We start from the raw sequence: 17,504 nt of genomic DNA on the forward strand, positions 1-17,504 counted from the left end.
CACAGGAGCACAAGAAGTTGTACAGAATGATATGAAGTGGTATATTAGAACTATTGTAATTATTGTAACTGATTGGTGATAGTGGTTAACTGTCACTACTAAAACATGTCCCATTCACCAATGCCTTCCAAAAGAGAAAAATTAAAAACTAGGAAAGAAAGGAGCCATTATAGCTTAGACTGTAGGATGGAAAGGTTTTACTCAGCACAAAGGACAAAACTGAAAAAAACAACCCTCCAGATCAAGAATAATAAAGAAGAGGTCAATATTTTTTGAGAAGTAGCTATCTGCAATATTGTATGGTACAAAACCAAAGGGATTTTAAACAAGTCAGTAACAGAGCCAAGAGAGTAACAGTTAAGCAGGAACACATCCAGAAGGCCTAACAAGGACAAGCATTTAGAGCCCTCTCACACTCCCTAGTTCAGATTTCCTGGATGAGAGGGTGGCAAATGTCAGACTTGCTTGATTCAAAACACCACCAGAAGCTTGCTGTAGCCTGGTTAAGACATTATACTTAATCTCTGCTTCTTATGTAGGTTGATCCAAATAAAATTGGGCTTGGAACTTCCGTGATCTCCTAGAGCTCCAGGCTGTACTGCAAACAAACACCAATGTGGTCCATTGTGATATCCAGGCAAAGACAGGGAATGCTATTAGAATGAATCACCGAATGATTTAGGTTGGAAGTGACCTCAAAAATGATCTAGTTCCAATCCCCCACCATTAGAGTCTTGGTGAAGCATCTTCTGTATTGATTAATGTCTTTGCAGTCTGAGTGCAATCAAAACTAAACCCAACAGGACATACTTACAGCCTTTGCAGTCCACAGCTTCCAAAGATTTTTCAGGTCACCAGACACTTCCCGTTTTTATAATGAGTATTACAAAGAGAAAGATGACTGTAACAGCAGAGTTGGTCTTGTATTCTGGGATGGTCTGAATCACATCCTTATCTGCCTCCTTCTACTCAGAGCCTCTTTGCTGTGATCCTGTCTTCAACTCTGGTAGGACAAATGAGATAAAATGCTGGGCATGAAGGCCTTTGTTGTTCTACAATATTTGATAACGAAGTTAGAGATATTTCACTCAGTCTAACTAATATAATCGTGACCATCCGGTCGCTTTATCATTCCTATTAATTACAGAAAATCAATGGATCTGTGGCTCACACACACACAAGCAGAAAATTATCTACCATAAATTATTTGGTATGGGTTTTATAGCATCATATTTTCAAACAAGGTGCTTTACTACTTTAATAAGGCATCTTTATTTGGAAAACAGAAAACCTGGGGAAAAAAAGAAAGTGATTACAAGAAAGGAAATGCTTTAAAGCTGCATTTAGTCATAATACACACAGGATCCCTCAGCTAGTTGATAAAGCAATGCTATACAACCAAGAGCATACTGATCTTTGCAAATGCATTTGATTTCTGTGTTTGGAAAAAAATAGAATCCAGGAGGTTTTAGTGGGGTTTTCTCATTCACAAATTGCTGCTTATAAAATTAAATTCTAATTGACAGATTCACATTGGACCTCAGGAGGTGTAAATCTCGTTAGACCCTGACTGAAGATGTATCGATCCCAATTATAACCAAAGGCCAAGAGAGCTTGCCTATGCAAAGGAAAGGAAAAGCCACACCAATTGCACCACAGGGAAAGAACCCTTACCAATAAATCAACCAAGGATGTTTAAAATCACAAATAAGTTATATTCTCTTCTGTTAGAAAATGAAGTTTTGTTTTGTTTTTTTTTTTTAATAAAGGTATTAAATACTAAACAGTGTTAATTTCATTGACTTCGTTCAACATAATTTTTCTAGCTTTGGTGCCAATTTCTTTCTTATTAAACTAATGGTGTAGCTCTGGTAAAAATGAGTTCATGCAGTGATGAATGCAGTTTGTCTTAAGCGTACTCTATGCAAAATACATTAGTTTAATGAACATTGGAATATGGTCAATATACAACATAGAAGCAGTGCTGCTATTTAATGTTACAAAAATCCCCAGGAAAGAAGTCGCACTCACACTCATTTTCACATTGTTTGAAGAAGAGCAATTTCAGAGGCTTGATTAGGGTTGGGTCACCACAGTGAACAGGAATTGCAAATGTGCATGTTACAAATATGCTATGGAGAGTTGAATTCACTGCTGTGCTGAGCACCATGCTGGAAGTTAATTCCTTCTGTTGATGGTCTCTATATATGCATGCATATATATATATATATATATAAAACTATATTTTTCGTTTCCAAACATGTATTCTAGAGTAACATCCTTGCAATCCTTTGCAGCTTTGCTTACAGAAAATGCAAATGCTTGCAGAACACTGATGTCTAACCTCCTGCTCATCAAAGACTCCACAACTTTGCAGGCAGGCAGCAATAACATACACACTCATGGAATCAATTACTAACCCAAAGTCCTGAAGACATAGTCAAAGCAAGCCAGCTTGCCCAGAAGCTTAGAGTGAAACACGTGGAAATAGAGCAGTCCAATATATATAATATAAAATAATATATATATATATATATAAAGTTTACCCAGTGCTAGTCCTAATTAAAGTTTCTGGGGAGAAGCATCTTTACCATTGAAATATTAATATGAGGTTCTGCTGGCCATGTGAAATTACCAGTTTCACAGACCAGTGATAGAACACCACTGAAGCAGATCTATTTGCAGTAGTAACATCCATAAACTTGTGAAAACATGCTTCATCTGCTGAGTTGGATTCAACCTCCTTGCAGCATGACATTTGCAAACTGAATCAACAGACTGAAAGGGGAAAGCCTGTCCCTCAAAGCAGCATCTCAGTCTGTTGGGGATTCTGGAAGTCCAAAGAAATAAGTACAACTATGGAAATCTCAAAGACCTGCTGGGTTTGAAGAGCACAGATTGTGAGCAGCACAACACAAAGTCCCTGGAAGTAGAGGCCATTTGAGACCTTCAGTCATTGGAGCATGATATCTGTTTAGCAGGCGATCTTCCCAGGCAGTCTTACTCATATTTGCAAGGGTAAAGGCTGCCTAGAAGACCAAATATTGCTTTCATCTAAGGCACAGTAACCTTTGGGACAGAAGAGCTTTGTTCTGGGGACAGCAGCGCTGCCTGCAAATGCAGACCTGCCCATTGTCCTTCAAGAATTTTAACGATCTGAAAAGCACTAGAAATGTCCTACAGAAAACCATTCGTGTAAATTAATTCACTTGGGGGGAGGTACAGACTTTTTTTTTAAGTGGAGGTCATTAAGCCAAGGTCTTAATCTGAAACAAGGTTTCATGACTCATGGGAGACTGGGAAAATCAGCATCAATACTGCATTTTGAGAGTCTAATGTTTAGTCACCGAAGACACTTTCAGAGTTATTGTCTCCTCCTTACACACATACTTTTTTTTTTTTTTTAAATTGCTGCAACAGAGCCCCAGCAGTAACAAAAAATACTTTCCACTGAGATGCACAGTCACACAAGTAACTCCTCAGCAGGTTTGCCTTGCTGCTGCCAACCCAAGAAAAAATGGGAAGTCAATTCACATTTCAGTAAAGCATTATAATATGCCACTACCTCTCCAACCATGCAGTGAAAAATTATGTATGTGCATCCAGAGCAGATTAAGTAGCACCTGAGGAAGAGGATTTCTAGATGCTCTGCAACCTATCAGCAAAATCTTAGGGAAGAGAGGAGTCCACACAGACATGCCCGAGCTTTTCTGATTTGCATTGGGTTTTTTGCTTGCTACAAGCCAGAATAACTAAGAGGAGGTTGTATTTTATTTTACTTCTTTAAGGTACAAACTAAAGTGGGGTCATTGCCAGTCTGTGAGCAAATCATAGACTTTCTACGCTTGCTTGCTTACACTATTCCCTGATCAACCTCCAGCAGATCTGTGTGAGAACCAGCACAGCCCTGTCTGCCAGAGAGCTGCTGTTCAGCTGTGGTCACAGGACCACTGGGGTGATGATACCTCGAACAGCCCACAACAGAGCCAGACATCCCACTGCTCCTCCAGAAACCAGTGTGTTTTTCTCAGAGGCAGCAATCTAAAGGCTGTGGAGTTTGATAATTGCATCATGTTGTTACTGCAACATATTTCAATGCACCACAACAGCAAAATTCTAAATGTTTTAATCCCAAATCTAACTACTTGGAAATTACTAATATAAGGAAAACATTTCCTATTCCCATCAATATTTACCAAGGCAAAACAAGTGTCCCTGGTCTTGGATCACTCCTGTGGTGAAGGAATCAGCATACTGCAATATGACCTACATAGCAGGAAGTCAAAAGTCTGTTACAATCCTGTAATCCCTGAGCACTGAAAAATTTGGAAATCAGGCAAGACGAATGCAGTGTCCCAGATTGTCTCTGTCATTTGGGCAATTTTTCATTGCATCATTAGTGCTAATTCACCCTGCAGGGGCCACGCTCATGGCAGTGAGCCACCAGGTTTGTTGCATCATTGTCCTCCTGCTCTATGGCTATTAAAAGCAAGAGCACATTGGCCTTCCAGGGAATCCCAGCTGCTGAAATACCATTCTGTAGGTGTAGATCATAAGCATCAACTGCAGTCACCTTTAGGTTGCTATAACTTATATTAGAAACTTCTGCATAGCAAGTATGTGCTTGGGACACACATGCCTGTGCCCAGACAATTCTGTCCACACTGTTTGGACCAATATCTCTACTCAAACACAAACCTCAAGGTCAGCTATAAAGCAAGCACTGGAAGGAGTACAAGAAGCCAATATGTATTCCATCTACCTTTCCAGTGCTATCATATTAGCTGCTATAACAGTGAAGAGCATTTCTAGAACAAACATGCTCCAATACCATTAGGACAACTGGAATCTGTAGGTCATCTGACTGCAGGTAGTCTAATGCTATGTGAAGAGCTGCAGCTGACACACAACCGAACTACAGAGATACCAAGAAACTGTAAATGTCTCTTCATCTTCTTCATCTTCTGCCTCATGCTTTTCATTCATCATATCTGAAACAAGGGGACACAGGACCTCCAGAACCAGGTGCTGACATGTTAGGGTTTCTGCATAGGATCGCTAAATATGCTCAAAAACATTTTTAATGAAAGACTTGATTTTGATGAGGCTGCAAGAATCATGTATGATTTTCTGCCAGTCCCCTTCCATGTTCTTCAACAGTACTCCTGGCAGGTTGACAGAAAGTGGGAGTTTGAAAGAAGTTATTGCTCCAGGATTGTCTCAGAGATTGCAGAGCTCCTATGCTGCTGGCTCCTCTACAGATCTCATTAGGCAGGATGCCAAGAAATTCAGAGCACAGCAACCCTGCTCATAAACTCCAAAGCTGCCAGCTCTCTGTTAGCCCACCAGGCAGAAAGAATAGAAGCAAGAGTCTGGAAGCTCTGGAAATGTGCAACTGCTTGGCAGCCCAGGCAGTAGGAGGATCCAGACAGGCTTTCCTGAGCCAGGGACCCCAGAGCTTCTGATGCCTCCAGTTCCACATGACATTAACTTTGGACTAGATCATCATTGCAGGCCTCTTCTGACTGAAAATGTTCTACACCACTCTGAGAATTGCAAAAACACCCCATTTGAAATCAGAAAAAAAAATCAAATTAGCAATTCTATCAAAATCCTCTGCAAAATAACCTTTTTCCATGCTGCACTGCTTAAGTAATGGGTTGGTATGGCTGGTGTACAGAACATCTGTTGGTCCCATTCTCTAAACATTGCACCATTACTCAGCAGACTGAGATTTCATCACATTCATTGACTCCCCACTCTTATTCTTTATCCCAGATATTCATGACCTCCTAATCTTATTTTCAAAAGCATAACCTTTAGGGAATAACATGTTTTGTTGAGTTTTCCCCTTTACACCTATCTGTCTAGCCATACAACTCCAGAGAAAGCAAGTGCAAAGCAACAGAACTTAAAAAGACACTAATCATGTTGGCTAAGTTGATCAGGACTTATTTTTCTGAAGCTCCCATTATCACAAAGCTCTATATGCAGGTCAGCAGGCTTATGTAACAGTCATGTATCTGGCTCTCTGTTCCAAATAATGCTGTGACTGCTACATAACCTTGTGCATTGTTCATCAAAGGCTCATGGCCATTTTTTTTTCCTATTAAAGGAGATCCACTGAAATTTCAACCTTTGTTTTCTCAAAGACCTGTAGTTACTACATGTTCTCAGCCTGGTATTTACAACCAGACTAACTGGACCATATATTTTCTTCTTTAATTCATTACTGGAAGGAACAGATTTTGAGTTAGTTCCTGTCAGTTGTATTTTAATATACTGATTTAAGGTCAGTTGTTCACTTGTGAGTTGCCTCTATCTTAGTTTCCTGCTGCTGCTTCTCTTCTGCCTTTGACCTCTTCCATTTTGTTATACATCCATGAGTCACTCCTGTGAAATGGTCATGGCAATGGGCAGGGACTTCCTACATGTTCACAGGACACAGCACAGAGGAGGCTCCAGCCAAACTTGAACGTTGTAAAAATCTTATTAAAACTAGGTCAAAGTATTGTGAAGGGAATAGGACACAAGTCAACAGCAGGAGCTCAATTTTCATGCTTCAGTGAGGTATGCATAGATCCATGGCATATGCTCATATTTGAGAACAGCAGATCTGGCCTAATGCAGTAGGCACCATAATGTGTTTTATTCAGGTACCAAATACATGTAGACATCTATGCAAACCCCAGTTCTGAACCAAGAAGACAACTGTAACTTGCAACTTCAACCTCTGGCCAATGTGGAAATGAAATCACTCATTTTCTGTGTACAGTCAAATGTGTCTAAATGCAAGGTGGAGCAGTAGGAATAAGGCCTGCAGCATAATAGACTGTGCCCAGAACAGCACCAAAGAAAGGTCAGAGACTGTTCTGCTGGTGAGACAGCATGACCAAAAAGCACAAATGAGAAGGACCAAGCAGCACTTGGAAGCTGATTGGCAGACAAACCTTTGACATCTCATATGTAAAGGAAGATTTTCCTAGCTTTTGAGGCCTTTCAGAATGAATTATCCATTCTGTAGGTATGACTTTTTTTTTTTTTTTTTAACCTTAGATTCCATTTTTACCACAAATTAAAATATTGAAATTAGGACAAGACAATAATTTGATACTAAGCTCACCAAAACCAATAATTTGATGTGCACTACTTTAGCTCTAAAACTTCCTAAATTTGCCTGTAATGACACCCAGAGCATGGCCTGTTAAGTTCATCCATAGATCAGGATCATCCACTGAGTGATTTGATGCTCAGTTAATATATGCAGTGCTATACTGAGCCCAGTTAATCAACACTATCTATTCTGAAAGCAGGGGAAAAATAATTCTGCATGTCTATCACACTCCATCAGCTTTCCCCACTCACGTTAAGCAATTAGTTACAAGGACTTCCTGACTCAATTTACATAAAATACATCCTTCCCTCATGCACCTTGCTAATGCAATACATTATAATTTCAGAAGGAATTCTTGGAGATCACCAGTGGCAGACAAGTATCAGAGATGACACTGTGCCTCAGGAATTTAGGAGTATAGCAATTTCCCGGATCATCACTTCACCTTCAATGAACTTTCATGCCTGTGGAGCACAAATCACAAATGCTATTTAGTATCAGAGATCTTCTGGGTCTGTCTGAAGGATGCAGATTATCCCTGCATTGTTAAGCTCTGCTTTGAACAGGCCAATGAGAAAAGAACAGCTATCCACAGACACAAAGCTGCAGCTTAAAGATCAGCAAGACTCACCGGAAGAAGACTCTGGAAGAGCGAACTTCAATCATTTGCAAGAAGAGAAGCAGGTGGAATCATAGAATCAGAATCAGTCAGGTTGGAAGAGACTTCCAAGATCATCCAGTCCAACCTATCACCCAGCCCTAGCCAATCAACTAGACCATGGCACTAAGTGCCTCATCCAGTCTTTTCTTAAATACCTCCAGAGACAGTAACTCCACCACCTCCCTGGGCAGCCCATTCCAATGCCAATCACTCTCTCTGTGAAGAACTTCCTCCTAATATCCAGCCTATCTGGATAAGATTTTACAGAGGGACTTCTTAAGGCCAAATTTTTGGGTTACTAGAGGTTGCTAGGCAGGACTTCAGCTGGCATAACTTCATGAGCTCAGTTCTAGGCTGATGGCTTAAGCAGGTGGTGATGTATTTGTGGCTTTCAGTTAACAACTTGGTCTTGCAAACCCTCCTCACATAGATCTGTTTAAGAGTGTTGGAATGGGGACAGAATATTCAGGAGATGTGTAATATTAAGCCCAAAGTACTAGGACACATCAGTTCTGCTGGCAATAAGCTACTGCAAACAGTTGCATAAACTGAAGAAAAGCAAGAGTAGTAGTTCCAAGTGTCTGCTTTTAGCATTATATTTACAGCTTTTCCCTGACTGTGCATATATTAAGCAGATTGCAAGCTTACAGTGAGTGGAGGGAACAATCTGGCTGTTTATCAGGCAGTTAACCTTTAGGAATGACCTTTGTTTTAACATTAAACCATTCTGCTGCATGGTCAGAGGACTGATGTTTGTCATCATTTGGGGAAAAAATGAAGACATTCCATAACTATTTGTGAAGATAGTCAGAAAGAGGATTTCAGTCTTGCACTCAAATGATGTTGGCTGATACAGGCTGTATGAAGATGGAGTCGACGCAACCCTGAGGCTGCAATGGAGCACAGATCGTGGCAGAGTGAAGTGGCACCAATGGAGCACATGCCAGGCTGGGGGAAAAAATTGCTTTAAAATGTAGTTCTGAACACAATGGCATTTTACTGTGGAGTGTTGGCACTGACTTTGTTCTAACCAAAACAAACATACCACATCAATCTTCTCTCAGAAGTTACCACCTAGCAGCTGGACTCCTCAGCCATAAAATTTGTCTAGTATTAAGATGAGGCCAAAATACTAGAGACAATGGTTGTCACAACACCATTCTTCTGACCTTACTGCAGTGGTTTCTTGTTTCCAGGGCAACTTACAAAACCCATGTAAGAAAATCCCTGTTGTAATTGAAAAAAAAAAGAGGTTTTTATTTTTAGATTTGGTTAACCAATCTATTAAGAAAAGGAAATGAAATCAAATGGAATTGAGAGCTGCAGTGATGCTGCTGTAGGAAAATCAGAATGTTATCACTGATTACATCTGTGGAAACAATTAACTGGAAGTAGAAGACTTCTTTGCGGAGGTCCTGGGATGATTTACTCAGGTTACTCTTTAGCAAGTGGTTTCATAAAAATATTTCAGACATGTTGTGAATACTCTACTTTCATCATGCCACCCTTCATTTGTTTGGCTGATTCAAAAACAAACTTTCTGGTAAAAGACAGAGCCAGAACCTGCCTTGCATTCATCTTCAAAGACACAAAACCAGTGAGTTAACCATTGTTTTTCTCTAGTGAGAAGGCATTATGGTCCCAAATTCCACACTGATATCATACCTTTCTGACAGCACCAAAGATTCTGAATGGAAACAAATACCAATGTGAACAAATTACAAATATCGAATCCTTCCCTGCATCACACTGGTGTGGGAAAAGCACCACTTCTTTCAAGTTTCCTCCTATCCCAATTTACTAAATTACTGCTCTCAAGATTCAAATCCAGCAACTGCTTTCTCCTTAGCTGCTCTGCAGCTGAGGAAACAACACCAGTTAGTGCAAAAGCCCAGCTCTAGCCCATGACCTGGAGGAGGGAGTTGGTAGAAGTTTGTGGCTGGCAGTTATATGCTACATCTTCCACCCCTTTCTTTTTGTCCAGAGGAGAGCTCCATTTCACAGCCAAACTTTTTTAGTTGGTTCTTGAGCACAAACAAAACCACCTTTGTGCTGGGAAGGAGAGCAATACAAATGGAACTGCTAATGCAGAATCTTTCTTTCCCTTTCCCCCCTGCAGAAAGCTGCCAGGACAGCAGCAGCCTCTCGCAGGGAGCAGGCTGACAGTCTCAATAATGCAAGTCACAAAACTGATCTGGCTTTTCAGGGCCAGACAATAAGGAAAAGAGCTGGGACACTTCTAAAGCAATGAGAGCTTGCCTTTGTAGGACTGAAGGCTGAACGAAGGCTCACAAGAGGCTACAACTTCAACTCTTTATTTTACTGCTTCAGGCTGCAGTGTTATTTCACAGGCGTAGCCATCAACTTCAATTGGTAGCACAGTTGAGCTGTGGCTGCAGGAGTATTTTTAGGCTTGGTTTCCAATGGAAACAGAGCATTCAGCACTGCATGTCTCTCTGGACCTGCATTCCTGCATTACTTTTGAACCCAGTGGCCATATTTAACTAAAAAACACTTAGAAAAAAAGCCTCAAAATTCCTACAAGTTTCCAAGAACTCAGAGGCCTGGTAAAAGACAGCAACTCCTGTAATAAGCTTCCTCACTATAGAATAAACTACACTAGAAAGGATTTTCCCCCTCTACAGAGTTCAGGTGGGTTCTCTGCTCATCAAAATACTGCAAAGCTTCAGCTGAGGCTCAAGCTCCTGGAGCACTTGTCAGGAAATATTCAACTAATCAGAAAATTTTATTCAGAAATTTGCTGCTTCTTCAAACTTACAACTTCTTATTCCTTTATCATCAGGATATGACAAACCAGCAGCTGTCTCCTAACCACTGTGTGATCTAGTCTTTTCTCTCATAAGATGAAGTGCCTAGCCCTCACTAGCACTGGGTTGTCTGTGTGCTTCAACAGCTGCATCCAACAATGTGAACCTACCTCAGCCCCACAGAAACTACCTTTTCCTGACTGTCAAAATGTCTAAATATCAAATAATATCTTCATCCTTGAGAGAAGGTTTGCACATGGGGTCCAAAGACAGTGTGATTGCAGGCTGCCACAAATTACCATCTTGTATACTATAATTCACAGGCTGTCCCAGTCAGTAGCACCTCTGTAATTACTAACCTGTCTCATATGAAGCTGGCTTTCAGCACCAGCCTTGCTCATATCCTACAAGTCAAGAGCCTAATCCACATGGGACTAAATGTCCATTCAATGGGGCCAGGCACTGCATTAATCAGGGTGCTGGTTGCAAGCACCCCTCCATTATTTTATTTATCCAGAGAGCCAGATCCTTCACTGTCTTAGCATTGGCAAGCAAGGTTACTATAGCAACTTCTGTGACCTGCATAATCAAGATAGCAGAGAAGAGCTGATGGCTGAATTAATGTATTTATAGTCTTGGACAGGAAACTTTTGAAATTAAAGGTTACAAAATTCATACATTCTCTATGCACAATGTTACATTTATCCCACTTCATCTGCTTGCCCAAATACATACATTTTGACATGCTAAAGTGTATAATGCAAGGTATTAAGAAAACACTCCTTAATCTTTGTGTTTCTGTTTTCAGTTTAGCTCACAACTAAACTACTTCATGAAGTCCAAAAACTGATGTCCATGTTATGGTATGGTTGACCAGTTTATTAGTCTTGTAAAAGCCAGAGTTCTTCACCAGATTTGCAGATTGTATCTATTTCCACAATATTTAAAATGAGGAAATTCAGCACTAGTTAGCCAGTTTGTGGCACATTAAGCACAGAGATCACATTCTCTTTCTATCTGCTTTTTGTTTTCCTGTACAAGTCCTTTTTAAGGAGCCACTAAACTCCAGTCAGCTAGAGACCTGCTTGCCAGCAGTCTACTACAAGTGAGGCTTAAGTAGCGTGTAAGTCATATGGTGACCTTCCACACAGTCATAAAATCCTGTCTCAAGGAGACACTAAAAAAGAGCTCATTCTTCTCTCTCAGGCAAGTTCCTTTTTTGTTTTACTTTTTTCTTATTTGTGTCATATCAATAAAATTCTCCTCTGAGCCAACTCCTTCTCCCAAAGGCAGTAGGATTAATTTTCTATTTTCAGGAGTGAGGGACATTTAGCTTCAAAATGCAATGCCTCAAAGACATAGATTATAAAAAAAAAACACACCAGTATCTGTGGAGGAACTGATGGGGATGAATTAAATCCACTGCAAGAATCTTCTATCACTGCAGTCTTGACACAAAATGCAGAAGTATTTTTGCTCTTGGAGTCTCATAAAGCTGAGACCAGCTTAAGAAATCCTTGAATTGAACAGCTCTGTCATTGGATGGAAGTTTGGATTCTGGGAGTTTTTGGTTGGGTGATTTTCTGGGTTTTGTTAGCTTTAATTTTTTTACTGTAAGTGACATAGCTAATGAAGAGCTTTTATATCTTCTGCATCTGACCCTTTTCCTCATTAATCTGTAGGCCCTCGGGAGGCAGGTGAAAAAAAAAATCAACTTTGGTATCAGGAGGCAGGTGAAAAAAAAAAAATCAACTTTGGTAGTCCACATTAAACTGGCCAATAAAAATGCTAATTTCAAAGACATCCAGTCAAGACTGGGGAGGGAAGAAAGGGCTTAAATTGGTCCATCCACCTGCTTTGCCAATATTGATAGACTTCAACTTAACTCCAATCAACTTGCATCATTGACAACAACCCCAAACCCATCACACTATATGTCTAACTTCACACTTATTTAAACTTATTTCCCTCTGATATTTTAGGGTTTTGTGGCTAAGGTTTCTAAGACTCCCCAACCTTAGGCTGCCAGCTCTATTTAAATGGCCTGGTTTTGAAAAAGTGCTGAGTATGTCACACCGTCAGTGAGGTATGAACAGTGCTTAGCTTTTCTGGGCTGCAGTCTCCCCATGTCAGAAGTTAATCTGCAGAAAGTCCTAGACCACACTTTTTTTCACAGGATCACAGGATGTTAGGGGTTGGAAGGCACCCAAGGAGATCATTGAGTCCAACCTCCCTGCCAGAGCAGAACAATGCTATCTAACACAGATCACAGCAAAACACATCCAGACAGGCCTAAAAAGTCTCCAGAGAAGGAGGCACTTTTTCAACACTCATCTCACCCCGTGGAGAAAAATCTTCTTATGCTCCTAGCATAACAGGCAGATGAGCAGAGGGCCCTTTTTTGGCCCATCACCACTGCCTTCCCTTGTGCCTTTGAAAATGAATATTACATCTCTCAAGGTAATATCACTATACATCAGCTCTTATCACTTCTTTGCACCCTCCTTTGTTCTAAGCCTTTTATTTTATCTGACTTAAGAAAAGGTTTCATTAGAGAGGACTGCATGCTGGCTAGCAATTAAAATATATCAGTCAAACTTCTACAACCCTCCATTGACTCTTATCCCATCTCTCTCATCTTTTGCAGGGAAAGGTCAAATAGGCTCTAAAAACAGCACAAAGACAAGGGAAAATATCCACAGACATATAAAAGTCTCGACTACAACACTAATTTTTTTTTTATATATGTGTGAAAAGTTTTATTCACATTTGTTAATAAAACTAGCCCAATACAGCTTATCTAAAATATTTGTTGATAAAACTAGCCTAATACAGCTTATCTACAATACCTGTCTAAAACACATCTAGTAAAAGGCCACAGTGGTGCAAAGGCTGTTTTTTTTCATGCCACCAGGATCTGCATTGACAAATAGCAACACTGACACCATCTGCATTTTCAAGGTCACTTTGCAGTCTTGAGCCTAACACAGCATTTAAAACATAAGGAAATCGTGTTCCTTTTTGCCCCCAGACTGCTTGGGAAACATTGGGAAGTCACTCATCTCTCTCTGTCTTAATTGTGCCCTTGTGAAAGCGAAGGATGTAAGAGCTACTGCAAAGCTGAAACACCTGCTTAATCCCTCAGTTCATCTATACCTTTAGTTAAGTCTTTTGCTATCAAAGTTCATGACATTTCATTATATGCTTAAGCACACACTTTAGTGATTTTACTTATGAAGCACTATGGTGTGCACAGTGTTTCCATCTCTGGTCATATTAGCAGTATTTTAAGCTATATAAGAATGTATTTTAACTTCACAAACCAAGTCAATGTTTTCTTTCTTAAATCCTGTACAACTATGTCCAATCTTGGCTGTACACATCCAAACTGAAGCCACTAATCTCTTCTGTTTGTCACCTTCAGATTAAAGTGATTTTCAGCATGCTCCTGATGCTGAAACAAAGCTCTCTCTCAGGAGGCTCTGCTTATGTGTGAAGGATAAAAATGGAATGCTTTATGCAGAGCACCACAAATAATAAGAACATTCTTTATGCATTCATTCAAGCTTTGACCCAAACTAAACAAACTACTTTTTACTTCAACAATAGCTACCATATTGCTATTAAAGTGCAATTATGTGGCACTAACAGTGTTCTCATTTTGATATCAAAGCTAAAAAAAAAAATAGACAAACAAGTCCAAAAGCAAAGAAGATTCTATTTCAAATGAGTAAAATTTTGTTGTGTTTGTAATCCAATGGACTGACTGATTTCTGCAATTCTGTGATTTAATTTCTGTGGCAATGTCCAGCACAGCCTGTGCCCTTCTCTAGACACAAACTGTGCAGGGGCACTTAACATGGAAAACACATCCAGGAGCAGTAAATATGGGGATGTCCTTTTTGTCAAGAAGGGAACATTAGAAAACATTTGCACACATGAACATTAGGCATTCTGATCAGGGTTAAAAAACAAAGCACATTAAAAAAAAACCCAAACAAAAACTTCATACAGAAAAGCTACAATGTTATATGTATTCTCTTAAGATAGAGACCTGCTACAGCTCCCTGCTGAAGTGCTGGCTTGGTGGGTGTCTGAAAGCACTACAAAGCATTTCAAAAACTGAACCAATAGAAATATTCAAACTATCATCACTTACTGGTGTCAGCCTGGCATGTAACAGCAGGCAGTCACTAGTTCTTCACAGAGAGAGTAATTTGCCATTGGAATGAGCTGCCCAGGGAGGTGGTGGTGTCGCTGTCCCTGGAAGTGTTCAAGAAAAGACTGGATGAGGCATTTAGTGCCATGATTTAGATGACTGGCTAAGGCTGGGTGATAGTTTGGACTGGATGGTCTTGGAGGTCTCTTCTGACCTGGTTGATTCTATGATTCTATTTTGTTCTAGGGTGCTTATAATGCAGAATTGCTCAGGTCAGGGGGAAATCTCTGAGCAGCCAGCACCACTATAATGCCAAACCCAAAGGCAAACCCAGATGTCACATTTTACAGACCAGGCATTCTGTGAGGAAAACTGATCTTCTAGATCTTTTCCTTGATGCGTGGCAAACCCCTGACTTTTAAAGACATTCAAATTATTGTGAAAAGACCTGACTTAAACTTCTTTACTAGAGACTCTCTGTCTAGCCCGCATTTTCCTCCAAGACATGTCTTCCTTTTACTTTCCTCAGTAGAAGAAGCCATAACTTCCTTAGCCAAGCTTCAGAAGATACTTCAAATTCCCTTTATTTCTATCTCATGTCTTTATACATTAATTTTCTTAAATTCTCAAAGCAAACTTTGCTATAGCTGAGTACACTTCCATTGTGCCCTTATGAACTGGTTTTATGTGCTACAGTGAATAAAATCAAGCCCTAATCAGGTGATCTGGGGTTGCTCTTTATCTCCTCACTCTGCTAATCTCCTTATCAATCTGTATCAAATCCAAATGTCTCAGTGTTAACCAGGGCAGGAGGTTTGATTCATAAAACTGAAAGCAACCACTCCCAGCTCTCACTTGCCTTACAATTAATCCTAGCTTCAACTCCATCTGCTGTCACTTGGAACTTGCACTGAAGCTCTGTTCACCCAGATACATGATATCTAGTCAGGAATCTCAAACAGATGCCTCAGTTAATAAATAAATAAGTAAATGCAGCATGAAACCACTTTTTCTGCATTTCTGAGGAATTACCTTAATGTACAGAGGGATCTGGACAGATGGGCACAGTCCAACACATTTAACAAGGCCAAGTGCCAGGTTCTGCACGTTGGCCACAAAAACCCCAAGCAGCACTACAGGCTGGGGACAGAGTGGCTGGAGAGCAGCCAGGCAGAGAGGGACCTGAGTCAACAGATGACTGAACCATGAGCGAGCAGTATGCCCAGGTGGCCAAGAAGGCCAGTGGCAGCCTGACCTGTATCAGGAATAGTGTGGCCAGCAGCAGGATGAGGGAAGTCATTCTGCTCCTGTACTCAGCACTGGTCAGGCCACACCTTGAGTACTGTGTCCAGTTCTGGGCCTCTCAATTTAAGAAAGATGTTGAGGTGCTTGAATGTGTCCAGAGAAGGGCACCAAGGTTGGTGAGGGGGCTGGAGCAAAACTCTGTGAGGAGCAGCTGAGGGAGCTGGGTGTCTGCAGCCTGGAGAAGAGGAGGCTTAGGGCAGAACTTATTGATGTCTACAACTACCTGAAAGGAGGTTGTAGCCAGGTGGGGTTGGTCTCTTCTGCCAGGCACCCAGTGACAGAACAAGAGGACATAGTCTCAAAATGCACCAGGGCAGGTTTAGGCTGGATGTTAGGAAGAAGTTCTTCACAGCAAGAGTGATTGACATTGGAATGGGCTGCCTGGGGAGGTTGTGGAGTCACCGTCCCTGGAGGTGTTTAAGAGGAGGCTGAGATGTAGTTTTAGAGAGCAATGAGATCTTCCCTGAGCCTCCTCTTCTCCTGAAGAGAAGAAGAATCCTCCAGAAGAGGAATCCTTTGAGTTTTAGCTGATTACAGTAGCAGAGATTGCAGCACTTTGTGTACATGAAATGAGATGTACAGGAGAAATGGTGGAACACTGGAATGAGTTGCTCAGGGAGGTGGTTGAGGCCTCATCCATGGAGATACTCAATGTGAGGTTCAGTGATGCTCTGGGCAATCTGATCTAGTTGAGGATGTCCCTACTTACTGCAGAGAGGGTTGGACTAGATGACTTTTAGAGGTCCCTCCCAACCCAAACATCCTATGATTCTAAGAAATGGCACCATGTTTTATTTTATTCTAGAATATTTAGGCTACACAGGACTGTCAGACCACTTGTGAATATCAGACCTTTTCTTAAATCTTTTTTTCCTCTATGTGTCATTCCTTTACAGATCTGTTAAATATACTCTTTGGCAAAGTACTTCATGGCTTCACTGCTCTAGGTTTTGACATCTGGGCTTCTACTGTAAAGATCCCATTGAAAGTCATAAAATTATTTGTAAATTAAACTAATTCTTTCATGACAAAAATTATTATGGCTTCAAGTCTATGACCTCAATCTTTTAGGGAACTGAAAGTGTTAAATCACACTGAAAAAAAGTTGTCCCTTTCCTCTGGGAGAGAATACAATAATATCCCAGACTTTATCAATTATCCTTGACATAAAAATACTTGCATTTAACAACCCTTGAGAGAACCTTGCCCCCTTCAGAGAACCTGCAAAAGAACAATTTGTATCTGTGAGAATTTCACAAGACAGAAACAAATGATGCTGCCTGTGGTATATTTTAATGGTGACTCCTATCTGAGCGGGGTGGAGTGCTGGAAAAGACTCCTGGAGCAGAGAGCAGGTGGAGGAGGCCAAAGGGACAAGATAACATGAACTTCTTGTATGGCTGCCTGGTTTATGGTGTTTCCATACATTGTACTCTTATCACCTCCACATACAGTTCACAAAGAGGTAAGAAGATTGACAGGAACCAGTATCTGCAG

The 17,504-nt window shown here is 40.6% G+C and overlaps 1 protein-coding gene across 4 annotated transcripts in view; it reads right to left on the reverse strand.

Moving 5' to 3' along the window:
* The window catches only part of JAKMIP1 (janus kinase and microtubule interacting protein 1), a 182,588-nt gene that overhangs the window by 4,898 nt on the left and 160,186 nt on the right, over nt 1-17,504 (reverse strand). For 3 of the 4 annotated variants that reach the window (XM_064151468.1, XM_064151464.1, XM_064151465.1), the window contains one exon: nt 815-1,003. The gene's annotated coding sequence lies outside the window, so the exon portion shown is untranslated. Of the gene's footprint in view, nt 1-814; nt 1,004-15,607; nt 15,621-17,504 lie in introns of those variants that run through there. The other variant, XM_064151467.1, reaches the window with a different exon arrangement.

The sequence above is a fragment of the Pogoniulus pusillus genome, chromosome 11 (genome assembly GCF_015220805.1).
Source record: "Pogoniulus pusillus isolate bPogPus1 chromosome 11, bPogPus1.pri, whole genome shotgun sequence".
Classification (NCBI taxonomy): Eukaryota; Metazoa; Chordata; class Aves; order Piciformes; family Lybiidae; genus Pogoniulus; species Pogoniulus pusillus.